The sequence below is a fragment of the Felis catus genome, chromosome B1 (assembly GCF_018350175.1).
Source record: "Felis catus isolate Fca126 chromosome B1, F.catus_Fca126_mat1.0, whole genome shotgun sequence".
Taxonomy (NCBI): Eukaryota; Metazoa; Chordata; class Mammalia; order Carnivora; family Felidae; genus Felis; species Felis catus.
This window is the reverse complement of record NC_058371.1, coordinates 87,312,783-87,330,129: the sequence shown is the minus strand read 5'-3', so window position 1 is coordinate 87,330,129 and position 17,347 is coordinate 87,312,783. Positions and strand designations below refer to the sequence as shown.

The following is a 17,347-nucleotide window of genomic DNA, read 5'->3' as shown; positions in this document are numbered from 1 at the left end:
TTTTTAATTATGGAAAAGATTCTTCTTTAGGATTAAAGTATCTTTTGCAATTTATGAGACTTACAAGACCTGGAAACACTGTTAAATAAAATAATATATATGAAAGAGCCTTATTACAATAACAAATTTCTATATAGAATTTGACAGTTAATACATATTCTTAATATACCTGTTTCTCCAATTAACACAGCACGGTCATTAATATACTATATTATGTTATGAAGTCATAATTGCAGTCAAGCAGAAAATAATTACCATATATCAACTTTCATGTTTTACAAAAGCAAAATTATTTTCCCTTTGTTTTAGAAGTTCCCCAGAACAAATAATAGTTTTACATCAGCAACCCTTTCATTTCATGACCCAACTGCCACATGTCTCTCTGAAGCTGTCATATATCTTTCTGGGCTCAACTCACAGGTAGCTGTTTCAATTTTAAAAACTAATCCAAGGGCAAATCCTCCTGATTCTATTGTGAACACCTGGTATGAACAACAGTAAAAAATAGCGGATCTCTTTCAAATGGATCTTTATGTGAAGAAAAAAAATGATTTCACACGTCCCTCAGATCAGACTTGCAAAACAATTCATTGCAATCGATGGATGTCAGCAAATTGGCACTGAATACCCACTCTCACATGCATCGCTGGGCAGTATGCTCTTGAAGGTATAGAGCCCTTGCCCCCAGGCAGCTTATAGATTATTGGAGAACAAGCCAAGTAAGGGCCACAAATAAATAGAATGCAAGGCAAAATAAGAAAAAACTTAAGGATAAAAAAAAGTAATTACAGGGTTCAGAGGCAGGATAGCTCGAGATCATCTAATTAGATAGGTGGACATCATGGAAAGGAAGCATCGTAAAGTTGGTAGAACTTCATCCAACAAAGATGAGGCTGGACCTTCCTGGCAGAGGGAACAATGTTAGCAAAGACTCTGATGCAGAAAAGCATGTGGTGTTTGGGAATCAACAAGTGGTCCTGTTTGCTTGAGTCAAGAATAATCTCTGTAACGGACTTTATAGTTTCTGCTGTCCGAGATTTAATTTGATATTTCAGCAGATACATACAGCAATGCAACTATTACCACAATCAAGAATATTTCCCTCACCTCCAAATTCTCACTAATGCCCATTTATAGTCGTTCCCTCCCCCACCTCTGACCCCAGGCAACCATGGATAGCCTATCACTATAGATTGGTTTTGCCCATTCTAAAGTATTATATAAATGTAATCACACAGCTTGCACTCATAATGTCTGGTTTCTTTCACTCAGAATAATGCTTCAAGGTCAGCCATGCCAGTCGGTATGTAAGTAGTTTCTTTTCATTCCTGAGAAATATTTTATTCGTTGGCTGTACTATGATTTGTCTATCCATTTTCCAATTGAGGAACATTTGGGTTACTTGAGGTTTTTGACTACTGTGAATAAATCTGCTAGGCACATGTATACACAAATCTTTGAGAGGATACATGTTTTCATTTCTCTTGGGTAAATAACTAGAAGTGGAATGGCTGAGTCTTAGGGAAAGGATATATTTAATCCTATAAGAAATGGCCAAGCTGTTTTCCAAAATGACTTTACCATTTTATATTCCCACCAGCAGTGCGTGAGGGTTCAGTTGTTCTGTTCCCTCAGCAGCCAGCGCTTGGGATTGAAGTCTTTTTAATCTTAGCCACTCAAGTGGGTTTGTAGAGATGCCCCACTGTGATTTTAAATTTGCCTTCTCCTCATGTCTAACGATGTCGAGCATCTTTGCAAGTATTATTGGCCATTCCTACATCTTCTTTCATGAAATATCTCTTCAAATCATTTGCCAGTTGTGTTGTTTGTCTTCTTATATTCTTCAAAAAGGAAATCTTTATATCTTCCTGGTTTGCCCCATGTGATGCAATCCACTATGCATTAGATGACCTTCCTTTCGGTCTCTATTTAATATATCTTTTAAAGTCAGGTGTACCTTCCTCCCCAACCACCCTTTCCCTGTGCTCTCACAGGACCTCATTCCCTCATCCCACCCCAGTGCCACTGACCACACCACATCATAATTCACAGTTATAGATCTCTATCCATCCCCAGGCTAGGAGCTCCTCAAAGTTTCAGGATGAGGTTTTTTTTTTTTCTTTGACTCTTCCCAGGACTTCATACAGTACCTGCCACATTTACATACTCAGGCTCAGTCAGGTTATATTTCAGATACATAAGAGAAGGAATGTCAATTTATTCAGACTACAGTCATGGATTGGTAAGGGTAAGTTCAGAATACTGGGAGAGTCACCTATTCATTCATTCATTTAACAAATATTTCTTGGGGTGCCTGGGTGACTCAGTCGGTTGGGCTTTCGACTTCAGCTCAGGTCATGATCTCGCCATTCCAGAGTTGGAGCCTGGAGCCTACTTCAGATATTCTGTCTCCCTCTCTCTCTGCCCCTCACCCACTCATGCTCTGTCTCTTTCTCTCTCAAAAATAAATAAACATTAAAAATATTTTTTTAAAAAGCAAATATTTCTTGAGCTCTTGCTATGTACCAGGCACCTCAGATGCTGAGATACAGAGATAAACGAGACAAACAAACAAACAAAAAATCTCTGCCCTGGGGCGCCTGGGTGGCTCAGTCAGTTGAGCATCTGACTTCAACCCACGTCATGATCTCATGGTTCGTGGGTTTGAGCCCCACATGGGGCTCTGTGCTGACAGCTCAGAGTCTGGAGCCTGCTTCAGATTCTGTGTCCCCCACTCACTCTCTGCCCCTCCCCGGCTCATGCTCTGTCTCTGTTTCTCAAAAGTAGATTTTTTTTAATTTTTTTAATTAAAAAAAAATCTCTACCCTGATGGAACTTAGCCTCGGTCAAAAGAGACTGATCCATCCATCAAAAGTGAAAACACAGTGCAACAAAGGCTAAGATAAAGGAAATCAGGGGTGCTAAGGAAGTTTAGAGCAGAATCCCCAACCCAGGCATCTAAATCAGAGGAGAGTTTCTGGAGAAGTGGTATCTAAGCTGAGAGGCGAAAGCTACATCAGAGTGACCCGAGTCAAGAAACAGAGGAGCAGCAGCTCAAGCAAAGAAATGGGCAGAGATGGAGAACTCACTATTGGCTATGGAGAATGACCGCGAGGAAAATGCTGATGACGAGTGTCTTAAATAATCAGTAAATACGGGATAAAGGCTTTTTACAAATTGCCGTATTTGTCACGTGACAGAATCTATCCGTTTTCTCTCATAATCCCACCTCCCACAGTCACTGGCTGTGCGATGGTAAAACAGGGGAAGCTCTCTGTATCGGTTTCCTCATCTGCATCACGGGAATAATAACTTCGTGAAGTTGCTGTGAACCGGGAGCTAACACAGGTAGAATACCATGCCACGGATGAACTGGATGCTCACCAAATGATTTACTCCCCCCAGGCATAGTAACACTACATTTTGCAGCAACCTTTTCTCTCGGTGAACCACGTAACTAGTTACCCACGATCGAATGGGAGCCCAAGGGTTGTGTCGGGTCTAGACTAAGGCAGTTACGAGCAGGTGCGTCTTTCTCATGATCTCTCCCTTCCCTTATCTGACAACTTTGGAGTCCACGTGTGCAACATGGGTCTCTGAAAGACTGCATGAAGCAGAACCCCTTTATGCTACCACACACCTACCCTCTGCTGAGTCGAGTGGGCTGTGACGTGTGGCGGCCAGATAACCCCCCCCAAAATCGTATCGTGTTGTAACACTCAGGACTTGGGGTTGTTTGTGATGGTAGTTACCCTATCCTTATTTATTCAAACGTTGAGCCCAATGTGTAGCACAAAGTAAGTGCTGAATAAATGTTAGCTGAGGATGCCAGAATTGTTATTTGTGGTTTTATTATTATTAATACATGAGACAATGTGGCCTGGTAGTTCAAGCTCAAGCTCTGGCATCGGACAAAATTGGGTCTGACTCGCAGCCAAAGGTTACCAACTTTGTTTCCCAGCCTCCTACGCCTTCCTGTACTCATCTATAAAATGCAGGTCATAACCACGCCTGCCTCGGAAGGTCACTATGAGTACTGAATAAAACAGAGCATGTAAATCCTTTGGCACGCCTGCACCTAGAAAGCACTCAATAAGTAGGAGCTACTAATAGTATTATCTTGGGAGTAAAATCTGATGTTGGCGAAGTTTGAAGATTTGCTACTGCATCATCTTTGGAGACATCTCCAGGGAGCCTATTTCTCTCGTATTTTAACACCTCGGAAAGTTCAGCACGTCTTCCTTTCTCCTCCAGGACATGAGCAAGAGCAGACTGGTCACTTTGGCAACCTGAAAACTGAGCGCCCCTGCCATCACCCCAGGAATGTCTGTTCCCCTGAATGTATATCCATAATGGTGTCGGGTCAGTAATTACTCCACCTGACAAAATAACAATAATAATAATAATAATGTGCTAACAGATCAGGCCTCCAGTGCTCATAAATTATTCTTCCTCGCCTTCCTCAGCAAGTGTCTCGGGGATCCAGGGAATGTGAGCTGTTGTTGGCCTCAGAGGTTTTCCGACGGCCGGCTCTCTCACTGCTGATGCAACTGGCTCGCTCCATTTTCCCAGCACCACGAGGCACAAGCGACTCGTGCTGGCAGTTGACATCTTTTAATATTTGTTGCTCTCTTTCTGCCTAGCACTTGTGGCTCCATCTTGACACGAAGCCGTTTCCGTCATTGCCATTACTAACTAAATAGCCCCTGGACTCTAGCTGGGAAACAGTGCTATAAATTGCTTAGAGTTATCCTATTTCCTGCAAACAAAAATCCTGGCAGTTTCAGGTCCATTTTTAGTTTATTATTTATACGGCCAGGCCATTTATCGCAAGATACTGCCTCTCTCTGGGTCAGACTAGGCAAATTATTCCATTTTCTATTGTACATGGTGCAGCTCCTGATTCAGTAGCCTCGACAGGAGGCAGACTTAGGATGGAAGTATTCGCACGTTTGTTGCCGAGAGCAGGGCATCATTATCTGTGCCCTACTCTTCCTTGGCACTTAAAACAGAGTGGGATTGAAGAGCAGGATTTTCATATCTCTTTAGCCATTGGGTCAAGTTATCGCCAGAGACAGAAAGATGGGGAGAGCAAGCTTGGACCGCACAGATTCATTTTAATGGTCTATTGGTTCCACTTAGTGAAGGCCTATTAATTGCATAACATGCATCTGTATCTGTGTCTTTCAAATAACATTTCTAACCACCTGGGGAACTGCTAAGAAGGCACAGAGGGGTATATAAAGAATGGGTGCAATTAGGCAATTATGATCAAGGATAGAGAAAGGTTTGAAGGGAGAGAAAGAAAAGATGCTCCTGTTTCAATGCTGTAGGATGGTTTTATAGGAAACAAAAGACTAATTATGAAAAGCTTCCCTTTGTAAATTGCTACACAAGTAACACAGAGACTGAGAGTAGTAAATTCCTCAGCTGTGTTAGGGAAAGCAGGAGAGCGAGGAGGTTTCCAATTTGAAAAGAAACTTTTTTTTTTCAATTTTGATTAAAAAAAATCTGCTAAAATTATATTTTTCATTCCCCTTTCTTATTCCACAGTGAAATTCCATTTTAATAAAATGTGGAAATTGAAAACTACTTGGTATGTTTTTAACCCTACCTTGTGTCTTGTGCTCCCTAAGGAACCCCCAAGCGCATCCCTGAGGAAGAGAAAAAGTCCTGATCCTCCGTAAGAGGAGTCGCCGACTAGCGGCCACTTGTCATTTCCTAACAGCCCCGTTCATCAAGCGTTGATCATCATAGTGCCATCTCCCTTAACAGATCCTGATCTATTTCAGGGACACGGGAATTTCTTCATACTGTTTTGATTGTCTTACCTTAGGAAAAGGGAAAATAAGCACCTTGAAATTTTTGAAAATGTTTAGGTTTGTAATGCATTTGAGAGAAGGAAATGAATGGCAATCAATATTTTCTCTTTGTATGTGAGCGTTCACTACATTTTGCTTTGCTAAGAAAGACAAAGCATGCAATAAGAAGTGCCTCGGCTTCTGGAATGTTCTCAGATGGAAGGAATAAGCCAGGGAAGGAGTTAGCCCCTTTCTGATGTGGCCACCTTGAGAGAGGTGGATTAGCAAGGATCAGGCTCTCACCCTGATATTGGAGGGACTGAAAAATCACGGTGAGAGGACCAGAAACTGGTCTGAAGCACACACTTGGCTCCTGTGGAAGATGCTCTGAAAATCAATTCAACGCCTTGTCTTTTGGACAGGAGTCCAGAGTAGACCAGCTGAAGTGCCAGGACATGACTGATATGGGGCCCACTGCCAGCCAGTCTCAGCCCAGAGAACAACATCTGGAAAGTGAACATATCTTGTCTTGGGCCTACAGGTGACTGTTAAGGGGGTAAGCGGTTGGAACCTCTACTTTAATCTTGGTCCACCATATGCCCCCAAAATGGGCCTCTGCTTTAAAAGTCTAAGTACTATAAGGAGTAACTAATTCCATTTTCTCTCCTGACAGGTGAGGCACTACAATGAGCTACTTCTGTACTAAAATGGGCCTTCTTATGGGTCCAGGTCAAGATCTAGAAGTCATAGTGCGGTGGAAAGTCCCAAGAAGGAAAAGATAGTGCTCTCCTGGGTACCATCAAAAGCAATTATGAGCAATAATATCTTTGACATTCAGGACACCAGCAGTAGTGCCCAGGACATAGAAATCAGGCTGGAATTGGGTTTTGTTATTGGTATCACACGGAGACATCTATAATGTTTTTTTTAGTCTATACAACAAAGATTTTGATTAAACCTAACTCCAGATTTTCTCTTGTTCTACATCATAATTTCAGACCATCAAACATAACAGTCACACAGGACTTTATTATCCTTGCACCACCAAGCTTAGTGTCTTATCGTTAGCAATCCGAAAGTACTTATTAAATAAAATAAAATCGGATGAACTTCTTAAAAAGACTAGACATTCAACGGTCTAGTGTATTTCCCTGCATATGATCCTGCTTTGTGCGACCTTGTTAGAAAGGAATGATGCACTTAATTAGAAAAGAAATAGGCTGTGCCCTCCACCTACAGCAGGGGTGATTGAAATTGTCACCTTTAAGAAACAACATTTCAAAGGCAGTTTGGCTCTCCTTTATACACAAGACCAGATGGAAAATCATAGCTAAATCATAACATCATTGATGCAACAAATGTATTTCCTGGGTATGAAGAAGTGTGCTTGATGGTAGTTTGGTTTAAACCAATCTTGTAAGATATAAATCACGAGGGTCTAATAACTTCTTGTCACTAGGACCCATTACTGGTAAGACAGTTCACGTATTTTGTCTGCCTGTTCTTCACATATGAAAAAGGACGTGAAAGAGAGAGTAGTCTTCTTCTACCTTGTCCTCAAAATCTCAGACTATTCTGGCCACTGATTAGAGAGATCCACCTCCACTAGCTAATGGCCAGTAAAAAAAAAAAAAAAAAAAAAAAAAGGAAATAGTTAATACTGTTTAAATATAAAGTTGTGTCAAAAAAATCTTTCCCAGGGAAAAGATAAAATCAAACAATGTAGACTTAAAAAAACTTAGAAGAAATACTCCCAAAATACTCCAAAAGAATTACATCATTTACTGTCATTAATATACTAGGAAATTCAAGGCCAGCTCTACAATAGTGGAATCATGTTCTGGGCTTTTTCACCTTTTCAAGGCATGAGACATGCAGAAAATAATATAAATAATACTAATAACAATACCTGTAAAGCATACTTATTTTGGTAAATACTTACTTTGGACAGAGGTAACCTGCAGGCATTGAGATCTCAAGGCCAAGGAGATGTGCATTTCAAACACTGTCCCTTCTAGAAGAGGGATCTGCAAACTTCTACCTGGAAGGGGCCAGACAGCAAAGATTCTGTTTAGACTTTGCCTAAATAGGTTTCTATCTGAACTTCTCAACTCTGCTGTTGCAGCAGAAAAGCAGCCATAGACAATACATTTAAAACACAGGCATGGCTATTTGTATTCAATAAAACGTGATTTGCAAGAACAAGAAGTGGTGGGATTTAGCCCATGGACCATAGTTTGCTGACTTTTACTCTAGGAGAATGAAATAACTGAGTGAGTAGGCTCTGGGCCTCACTATCCCCAACACACACACACACACACACACACACACACACACACGCACTTCAATCAAGGAGCTTTGTTTTTATCTTATGTTGCAAATTGAATTCCCATGTGAGATATTGCTTAAAACTACTTTTACTTCTGAAAAACAGATAAATAAAACTTTGAAAACTATTTCAATAAATATTATTATAAAAATATATATCTTTGGAGCACCTGAGTGGCTCAGTTGGCTAAGTGCCCAACTTCGGCTCAGGTCACGATCTGACAGTTCGTGAGTTTGAGCCCCACGTTGGGCTCATGGCTGTCAGTGCAAAGCCTGCTTCAGGTCCTCTGTCCCCTTCTCTCTCTGTTCTTCCTCCTCTTGCATGTGTGCATGCATACACTCTCTCTCTCTCTCTCTCAAAAAAAAATAAATAAATAACTAAATTCTACTGTTTTTAGAATTAAGTCAAGACTCAAGTGACAGTAATGCTCGAAGAATTACTCATTAAATGTAAAATGACATCTATTCTCTCTTGTTAAATATAAATCCTTTTTAATTTCAAAGAGAAAAAAATTGCTTATGTTTTCATTATTTATATACTTACAAGTACTGGAAAATTCTAAGACCCGTGGGATGTCCATGAGCTCTGAATAAGTTGCTTATGACTTAAGCATGAAAATAAGTTTCAGGGCCATTATTTACTTTCTTAACTAACTGATAAATTTTAGAAGAAAATCCTCATGGTATACCTGGGTACAAGGAGAGTTTCTGGGAATTTAGGGTGGGAAGGATAGAGAGATGACACTTTCACCTAATTTTTACCTATCATTCTTGAAAGAGCTTCCTTTCTAATCCCAGGGAAACCTTCAAGTAGTCTTCCCTTCAACCTAATTTGCCAGTAGCTTTCAAACTTCAGTTGCAAATACTTAATTAGAGATGCTCATTGAAAATGCAGAATCCTATTCTGCATTCACAAGATCTGAAGTTAGGTCCAGGGATCTGCATTTTTAACAAATATCCCGAGCTGGTGGACCACACTTTGGAAAACACCACAGCAAAGTGAAATGATGACATAAACTTCATTGATTTACAGCAGTAGGCTCTTACCATTCTGAAAGGCGAACAAATAGGATAATAGTATATTTTTTAGACAAGTGTTCTCTTTATTGTGATTTTTTTTTCCAATGACATATATTTGCTCTAGGTGTCTGAAAAATATTTTCTTTGTTGTTCCATTCATTGGTGTTCACTGACATCTACTCCTAAAGGAAATGTTTTTAAAGGGTACAGGATCACAACTGCACACAGATATGATCTATATTTTAAAGCAGCACTTGGTGTGAGACTGTTCTTAGATGTCTTTGGGGAGTTGAGTTCATATTCAGTTCTAAACGTACCAACCCCCAGTAGACGTGAGTGTTGCAGTCAACCAGGTTCAGATTATTGTACAAGGACATATTTTTAGCCAGTCCCAGATTTCATTCAAGCAGTGTTAAAACTTTCTTATATTTTGTTTTCATGAAAAGTATCTACTGTGGCTTCTAAGAAAAAAATTTTTAAAAAAGGAATCACAGGAACTAGAAGTATTGATCTGATTTAAAATGGAAAAAAAAAGGAATACAAGAGAACAGAGGCAAATATGTTGAGTATGCCAAGTACAAGCATGATAACAATCTGTAAACATTTAGAAAATAGAAGTAAACACTTCCTTAGGAGGAAGAGTCATCATTTAGTTGAGCACAGAGAAACGGGTCCTGATTTCTGTGTAGTTTTCTGTCAAACTCAAAGTTGCTGAATACATAGTTTCAGCCATTTTTAAAAAGTTGTTTTTGGCACACAAAACTAAAGCTCTTAACTAATCCAGGACTGCTGATGTGAATGCAGCAAGAGTTTATTTACAATTAGGCCTCACATTCCCAAAGGTAAATCCATTTTTAAAAAATCTTTAGGAAACATACCTCTGCAAAAACTCTGCTCTCCCCTCCCCCAAGGGTGTCAACTTGGGATGGGTGAATCAAATAATAAACTTGCTGAGTAGCACAAATATTAGTAAGTATTTGCAACTCTCACAATTTCTGCTACTTTTTAAAAGCTTACAAGTTCAATGTTGCCCTTTGAGTAAACCATGTTAGCCAAGAAACCCAGGAAAACACTGAAATTTGCTGGCCTGGAAGATAATTCACATCCCCAGAGTAAAAACTGCTGCTTATCCACTCTCATTGTCCAGGCCACATGGTACATCTGCATTCGGGTTTCAATACTGATTCAAATACCACTTGCCTGTTTCATCTTGGTGTCCTCCCCAAGATCTATTTCCTCAGGAAAGTCAGTTCTGCACCATAATTACTTATATCTGAGCCTGTATCTTTCTACCCTCTCATGATATTTTTCCGTGTGTGTGTGTGTGTGTGTGTGTGTGTGTGTGTGTGTGTGTGTGGGTGTGTGTTACCACATTCTGTCTTACCAATAAAAATCAACAGCTCTCTAGAGAAGAACTGGTTTGAAGTGTTGTATGGGGGAACCAAGTGCTTGCTTAAGGATATTTCCATACAATGGGAAGCTTCTGGGCAATGCAGAATCTCAACACCCATCCCAGACCTAAGGAATCTAAATCTTCATTTTAATAAGATCCCAAGGTGATTCTTATGTTTCAAATAAATTCTAGGCCCAAAATGGAACTACTCCTGCTCACGGTGCCACATCAGCAAACCAAAACTTAGGTAACTTTCATGTCCCAGCAAATGCTCTGCTTGACCAGAAACGATGTGTATTCAATCAGCCAATCCCAAACACGAAGAACTCTGGGCTCTGTACTTACTTTCTTGTTCCTTCTCACCCCAAACCAGGCTATATGACCCTCGCCAATCAGATATTTTCCTATTTCCTCTTCCTTGTTTTTTATTCTATAAAACTTCCTGCCTTTCACCCCATTTTTCAGTTCTCTGGAGACTGTCCACTTTCAGAAGTATTAAATCTTTTTAATGTTTATTTCTTTTTGAGACAGAGAGAGACAGAGCATAAGTGGGAGAAGGGCAGAGAGAGAGGGAGACACCGAATCTGAAGCAGGCTCCAGGCTCTGAGCCATCAGCACAGAACACACGAACCGTGAGATCATGACCTGAGCCTAAGTCGGAACCTTAACCAACTGAGCCACCCATGTGCCCCTCACTTCACGAAGTATTAAATAAAGTTTGTTTGTATTACCTAAACTGCATTCTTTAATAATTTTTTAACAGTACATGCTTTAAAGTTTGAAGAGCAATTCTTAGCCAACCAAGGAGTATGGAGAGGAGCAAGAGAGAATCAGAACCATCAGGGATGGTATTGTTTGTGCACATCTAGCTCACATTGCTCCCAGGATTCGGATTCAGCCATGCCTTAAGAGACTGCCCTCTATGGATGAGTGAAAGATGTACTGGGGATGTTTCTCCCATGTTTTTTCCTAGTGGTAAGAGTATTAGGGTGTCCTTTAGTACTCAAAGGCAGGCCACACAGATAGTAAAATTCTAGAGAAACAACTAGCTGTTCTCAACCATTATTTCTCCAGTGCAGAAGGTAGTGCCTGGCATATAATAGGTGTTAACTAATAAATTGCAAATGGAGGGGCACCTGGGTGGCTCAGTCAGTTAAGCATCCGACTTTAGCTCAGGTCATGATCTTACGGTTCATGGGTTCCAGCCCCGCGTCGGGCTCTGTGCTGACAGCTCAGAGCCTGGAACCTGGTTCGGATTCTGTGTCTCCCTCTCTCTCAGCCCCTGCCCCACTCATTCATTCATTCTCTCTCTCTCTCTCTCTCAAAAATAAATATTTTTACAAAAATTTTTTAATTGCAGATGGAATCTAAAGAGCATCAAAATCATTAATGAAATATATAAACATTTCAACAACGTGAATGAGACTTCTTGGTGTCGCCAACATGAGATTACCTCCCCTCCTAGTTTTCATTGCTTCTGACCAAGTCAAAACTATTATTCAATGGAATTTATCATCTATTTTGAATCTAAATCTCAACAAAAGCAGAGTCGAGCTTGGTTAAGATAGCGACTCAAAGCTACTCTCTGACATCATGGAGTACATATTCTAAACTTTTGAGGGCTTGTTGAAACCTAATTACATGGTATGCACATGGTGGGAACTCCATTAATGTTGCTGACAGACTGACAAGATTCACTCACCCCTGGCTTGAGTCTTTGTGACTCAGTTCCACCTCAAAGGAAAAGAATTCAGTCTTCGCCATCCTCTCTGAAGCGAGGCAGCCTTTCACTAACGTGGAAAACTAATTGCTTCTTTTCCCTGGATTGCATATTGCTTATTACTGGCATGACATTCCAGTACCCAAGAAGCACAAATAGTGATCCCTGAAGCTGCTTTAACCTTTTCAGACTATAGCAACTTGATTGTTCGCCTCATTACACTCTGCAGACCTTCTCTGGGATGACAGCCCGAAATGGAGGGTTCCGCTGGCATCCTTCATTAGCACTTTCGTCACCATATCTCAGCACAGCAAATGTCCCAGGAGCGCAGGCACAAAAAAAAAAAAAAAAAAAAAAAAAAAAAAAAAAAAAAAAAAACTTCAGCAACCATCCCTCAGCATTGTAGTCCTGGGCACATTTCTTAACTATTAAATCATGTGTGTGCTTTCAAAAACATGAGCTTAATGAGCTTTGCCCACCCCAGCTGGCCCCAGGACAAACCCTTCACTAGAAAATTCCTCTGTATCTGGTTTTCTATCATAAAGCAGGAACACTAGTGAAAATTCTAAAGCTTACAAAACTAAGATAAGGGATAGAAAAAGGAAAACAGTTTCAAAAGGGCTAGAAAGGTATCTGAGATTACAATTACTGTCTTAATGGGTATCAGGTACAAAAGTCCTGCTCATCTGATCCCAGTTGCTTTGCAGACTCATCACCTCCCTGTACCATCCACAGCACCCACTCCCCGACCCCAAGCCATGAACTTCATCCCCAGCCAGCTGCACATCATTGCAAAGACACACTTGGCTCATCCACTCCATTTGGCAAATGTCTCTGTCATGGCTTTGTTTAAATAACTTTTCCATCAACCCTACTTGAACTGCAGGTCATTTCCTATCCTGCAGGTAACATCTAACTTCATAAAAACCCTATTTAGCATGTATCGCATTAGTGTTAATTATGTACCTTTGTCTCCACCCTAGCATGTAAGATATTTTAGAGCAAGGTATATATAGTCAGCAGTATGTATATCCAACGCCCAGCTAAATAAGTACTTGACTCTGTGCAAAGAAGAAAACTAAAAGCAATCAGTAGTTTATGCCCACAATTACAGACCTCTTAGGAAGACATGTTAGGAAACATTTAAGAGCCAGTAATGTGAGTCTGTCTTTTGAAAAAAATTACTGATAAAGCAAATATAAAAATATATACTGTCATGAAGAGCCCCAAAACACAAATGTATGACACCAGTGGGCCTCTATCCTTCGATGAGTTTAAAAAGAAAACTACAGAAACTCTTCCTACTCAACAGGAGTTTATCTAAACTAAAAGCAATAATCCTGTTAATTTGGATGACTGAGAAGCATCTCAATCCTTATGTGGGCCAATTTCATCATATGGTTCCATAACCATATTATTTGTTGAAAAGGTTATTTAAATACCCATGTGAGAACAACCCAAAGCAAGCCAAAAGATATACACTTTTATCATCTTTCAATATAACAATATAGAAGGAAGGAAGGAAGGAAGGAAGGAAGGAAGGAAGGAAGGAGAAAAAGGAAAAGGAAAAGGAAAAGGAGAGGAGAAGAGAGGAGAAGAGAGGGAAGGGAAGGGAAGGGAAGGGAAGGGAAGGGAAGGGAAAGGAAGGAAGGAAGGAAGGAAGGAAAGGAAAGGAAAGGAAAGGAAAGGAAAGGAAAGGAAAGGAAAGGAAAGGAACAAGGAAAGGAACAAGGAAAGGAAAACAAAGAAAATTAGGGTCTAGAAAAACACCTTAAGAAGATAAAATTTTGTTTTCAAAAATTACCTGTTAGTTATTTCAATTTCAAATCTCTTCTATGAGAAAAGCCTGTGCTGTATTATCTAGCCATGAATTCTGAGTACTAAGGATATTCTTCACATAGTCACAGTGTGACTACCACACAAGATGGAATATTTTCAGTCTAAGAAATATAGGGTATGTTTTTTGATAAACAGGGATAAAGAAAAAGTGGAGGAAAATGTCATTCCTTTATGGCTTTATCTTCTAATTAAACAGCCACAAGAGCATCAAAGAAAAAACCCTTTTCTTCAGGGAAAAATAAGATTCTAAAATATTTGAAAATGTTTCTGGCAAAAGCATGATGAGAGGAGCCTAACATAGGACACAGAGTTTCTGATACTCTCATTCCTTCTTTTTATACCTAACAAATCCATTCTGATTTTGATTCTCTATCCTTATATATGGAATTTCCTTCCTGAAATAACAAATATACATAATCATTTCCTCACACATATCGTCTATATGCCAGACTATCATAAACTTCTGGAAGGAGTCAAGTTTAGGGGTTGAGAATACAGGCTCAGTATCCCAGCTGCTTATTCACTTAATAAATTCAGACAGGTAAGTTCACCTCTCTGCCTCATTTTTCTCATCTTTAAAAATGGAGCTGATAAAAATACCCTATTTCATTAACTGGAAGACAAATGCTCTCACGTTTTAACATTTTTGAAATCCAAAAATATCTTACAGTTGCTGTCGGGCCAAAGGGAAGTTGAGCTCTGAAGATCTTCACGTGTTCCTGCCAGGAGAATTTTCTACCCTCCCTGCACCCGGTGCCATGACCAAGCCATGCAAATTTTCTTTGTTTACTCTTCTGGATGATGAATTGATTCTCATTTACCCTTATCCTGGAGTGCAGGTCCCAGCTTTACATGAAGGCCTCCTACCTTGTGACTTGACAATTGAAGACATCTTAGATGTGATAACTATCTCAGAGAGCAGAGGTGATCTAATGCCTGGAAAGAGCCTAGAGCAGTGCATAGCACAAAATACGCCCTCAACAACCAGTTAACTATTATTAATGTCGTACTATCAATATCTACTTGTCACTAAACAGATCAACACATGAATTCCTTAATTCTCCTAATCCATGTCAAAAATGCAAGCATCAGAGTGAAGAGAGAAAGCCATTTGAAATAGCTTTTGTAACGCTTAGGTAGCTGTGGCCTATGGCTGGCTGTGGCCTCAGTGGAGCAAGACTCAGGATTCAGCCTATTTTTCAGAAATGATCTTGCCAAATGTTTCAAATCCCTCTGCTGGTTAAGACTGGCTTTGCAGAAAGTGTACCCTTTCTGTTAATGGAAAAAGGAATTTAATCTCATGGAGTTCCTTCTTAACACGCTCAAAATGGACTCCCCGGGGTTCGCAGATGCTGCATCAGCAGGGCGGGCGGGCCGGCTGGCAAAGACACAATTCTCCTGGAAACCTAAAGACTAGCTCGAAGGTCGTGCTCCTTTGCTAATTCAGTAAAACATAATTACACCGCAGAAAGCTGGTTCCTTTTGAATTCCTCTTACTGATATACAAAGGTTTTGCAATTTAAATGCTTACATGTCAGGGTATTCACACCCATATCCAGGGGCAGTGGGCCCACATCTACTCAAAGGATCCTGATTTGTGCTTTAGACTGGAGAAGGAGCCTGTCGGTATTGGCAATCCACAGCCAATGGCAATATGTCTCTCCTTTTCCTAGGTCCAAGCCCTTTTCGTCTGCAGCTTGGGAATGTGGAAAGCCAGCCAGGTGACGGTAGATTACGTACCCCTTTCAGAGCTGCTTCCTCGCCCACCTCCAGGGACACTTTTCACATTCCACTCTGTGTAAACAGTGCCCCTAGGAATTATGGAGGCACAATCCCTGAGGCCCTAAATGGCAGCTCTGGTCCCTGTGACTGGAACCAAGGCAAGGTCTTGAAAGGATTCTTTGTAATAAGGACATTCATTTGGACTCTTTGATAATACCACAACTAATATAACCTACAAACGAATAAACAGCTCGCAATTACTATAACTATAGTTTTAGAATTATCATCTTTATCAAAATTTATTAGTTATGTATATAGCAAATAACTTCATGGATAACATATATGAGGCTTCCAGTGTTTAAAATAAACCAGATTTTTTTGTTTATATTACGAAACTGGTGTCCACTTTACTAACACAAAATACCAGAGGGCTCCTTAGGCCTCCAGCTTATCCTCTGAGCGCTATCTCTTTTCAAAAATCTCCCCAGAAGGAAGATCTTCTCCTTCTGTGGTGACCCATTCTAATAATTATGTTCTTAGAGTAACAATTTCATCTTGTTCTCTAACAAAACCCATCCTTTTACCAACAAAGGCATTTTCTGAAGGCAGATTCTTAGAGCAGATAAGGAGGATTTTTCTTGTTAATATAAGTAATTCACACTCCCAAATTTTAAGTCTTCTTTAAGGAAATCTGATATTACAAAATATCTCCTGCCCCAGTACTTCTCTTCAGAAATGTTTTCTCTGTAATCCTAAATCAAACGTGCTCTTTTTGGAGTTACGATAAACTTAAAAATATTGCTCAAATATAATGAAATTTTGCCTATCAAGCATTGACTATTCAAACTCATACGTAATTTTAAGTATTATTATTTCTCCAGATTATTTGATATTCGGATTCACTTTTTTAAAAGCCCTTATTTAAGGTCCCATACCCCAAATCCTCAATTGGTGGCGAATGAAGCCTGTATTACCTAATTTACCTTTTTCTATGTTACAGTGAAAAAGCAAAAAAGGGTACCTTTTCCTTTTTGGCAGAACAAGTAGGCACCCATGTTGAGGTAGGAGCAGCCTCCATGGGCCAGAGAAGGGTGTCAGAGCCTAAGCAGGGCAAGGAGGTATTCCCATGAGGGGCAGTCTCTCTGCGGTGTCTGAGCTCAAGCAGGGTGAGCTGAGCCTCAAGTGAGGATCAGCCTGGAACAGGGGTTCAGGGCCTGAGAAGTGTGAAGAGGGTGTCCACGTTGGGAGTTGACGCCATGATGAACGTCTGAACCCCAGCCAAGAGAGGATGGGATCCATATGGGGGATGGCCTGGTGTAGACCGTGAGTAGGGTGATAAGGGCTTCTACCAGGTGGAAGAAAGAAAGAGTGGCACAGTGTAAGGTGTCAGAGCCTAAGCAGGGTGAGGAGGGTTTCAATGTGTGAGAAGAAATGGCAGCAGAGATGGAAAATTGGCTAATACAGGGAATAGCCAAATATGTAAATAGATAGGATAGTATGTACAGGTTTCTCACTATTGGACAA

General features: G+C 40.3%; 1 long non-coding RNA gene across 1 annotated transcript in view; it reads right to left on the bottom strand.

Annotated features, from left to right (window-relative positions):
• LOC111560149 overlaps positions 1-7,845 on the bottom strand; it is a 46,893-nt gene extending 39,048 nt beyond the window's left edge. Inside the window, exon 1 of the long non-coding RNA XR_002741777.2 lies at positions 7,744-7,845. This is a non-coding gene — a long non-coding RNA (uncharacterized LOC111560149). The remainder of the gene's footprint in view (positions 1-7,743) is intronic.
• Positions 7,846-17,347: the final 9,502 nt, after the last annotated feature.